The sequence below is a fragment of the Tenrec ecaudatus genome, chromosome 11 (genome assembly GCF_050624435.1).
Source record: "Tenrec ecaudatus isolate mTenEca1 chromosome 11, mTenEca1.hap1, whole genome shotgun sequence".
Classification (NCBI taxonomy): Eukaryota; Metazoa; Chordata; class Mammalia; order Afrosoricida; family Tenrecidae; genus Tenrec; species Tenrec ecaudatus.
Genome location: NC_134540.1, coordinates 89647160 through 89649093, shown reverse-complemented (window position 1 = coordinate 89649093; position 1934 = coordinate 89647160). Strand labels below are relative to the sequence as shown.

Here is a 1934-nt window from a genome sequence, read left to right as displayed (position 1 = left end):
AAGGTGGGTGGAGAAAGGGGGAACTCACCACAATGATCTAAATATAACCCCCTCTCAGGGGGATGGACAATAGAACAGTGGGTGAAGGGAGACATCGGTCAGTGTAAGACATGAAAAAATATAAATTATCAAGGGTTCAAGGAAGGGTAGGGGCGGGGGGAAATGAGCCGATACCAAGAGCTCAAGTAAAAAGAAAATGTTTTGAAAATGATGATGGCAACAAATGTACAAAGGTGCTTGACACAGTGGATGCATGTATGGATTGTGATAAGAGTGTTAGGAACCCTCAATAAAATGATTTTTGCAGACACTTCGGTGGTAGAGGTGACCTGGCTCCCGGCGGCTGGTTGTGCAGGTAGAAAAATGCCCTTCCCGTCCCCAATCATGTCGGCACCAATCAGAGTGCTGGTGACTGGAGCGGCGGGTCAGATTGCATACTCCCTGCTGTACAGCATTGGAAATGGCGCGGTTTTTGGTAAAGACCAGCCCCTGATCCTCGTGCTGTTGGATATCCCCCCCATGATGGGGGTCCTGGAGGGTGTCCTGATGGAGCTGCAAGACTGTGCACTTCCCCTCCTAAAAGATATCATTACAACTGACAAGGAGGAGGTCGCCTTCAAAGACCTGGATGTGGCCGTTCTCGTGGGCTCCATGCCAAGAAGGGAGGGCATGGAGAGGAAAGACCTGCTGAAAGCAAATGTGAAAATCTTCAAATCCCAGGGGACAGCCTTGGATAAATATGCCAAGAAGTCAGTTAAGGTTATCGTTGTGGGCAACCCAGCCAATACCAACTGCCTGACTGCCATGAAGTCAGCCCCATCCATCCCCAAGGAGAACTTCAGTTGCTTGACTCGTTTGGATCATAACAGAGCTATGGCTCAAATTGCTCTTAAACTTGGTGTGACTGCTCGAGACATAAAGAATGTCATCATCTGGGGGAACCACTCCTCGACTCAGTATCCAGATGTCAACCATGCCAAGGTGAAGGTGCAAGGAAAGGAAGTCCGTGTTTACGAAGCGCTGAAAAATGACAGCTGGCTCAAGGGAGACTTTGTCTCGACCGTGCAGCAGCGAGGCGCCGCTGTCATCAAGGCTCGGAAGCTGTCCAGTGCGATGTCAGCGGCGAAAGCCATTGGTGACCACATCAGGGACATCTGGTTTGGAACCCCAGAGGGCGAGTTTGTGTCCATGGGAATCATCTCTGATGGAAACTCCTATGGTGTCCCTGACGATCTGCTCTACTCCTTCCCCGTCGTCATCAAGAATAAGACCTGGAAGATTGTTGAGGGTCTCCATATCAATGACTTCTCACGGGAGAAGATGGATCTTACTGCAAAGGAACTGACAGAAGGAAAAGAAAGTGCTTTTGAATTTCTTGCCACTGCCTGACTAGACAATCATCATGTTACTAAATGCCCCAAAGCCGAGGAAGCTAAATGTCGTCTTTGACTCTAGTACCAAGTAATAATAAAGCTATACTTAAAGTACTTGTAGGGAGAAAAAAAAATTCACATTTTAGGGATCACGTGTTCTTGACACAGATTTGTGACCGTTTATCATCATGGTATCAGTGTTGCATTCTAAATAAAAATATATATTCAAATGAAAAAAAATGATTTTTAAACAATTCTGCTAATCCCTGGGTGGATGCCATTCCAGCTGCTGCTTCTAAGCCCAGAGGCGTTCCTCCTCTATTTCATGTCCATGCTTCACCCTTGGCTGAGTTGCTGACTCCTGTCCCTGTAGACTGCACATTTGCTTAGTGGCAGGGGCGGGGTATTGCTCCGTGTCGTAGCATCAATGGCCAGCAGTGCCCGGCAGCAGAATAGGTGCTACATGATGGAACATAAAAGACAACGAATGAATAAAGGCCAAAAGACCTCGTGCAAAGAGCGGTGGGTTGCCTCATCTTGGCTTCCAACTGGACACAGTTG

The 1934-nt window shown here is 47.8% G+C and overlaps 1 pseudogene; it reads left to right on the top strand.

The window, feature by feature from the left end:
- The first annotated feature begins 294 nt into the window (after positions 1-294).
- On the top strand, positions 295-1575 carry LOC142461448 (malate dehydrogenase, cytoplasmic pseudogene; annotated as a pseudogene).
- Positions 1576-1934: the final 359 nt, after the last annotated feature.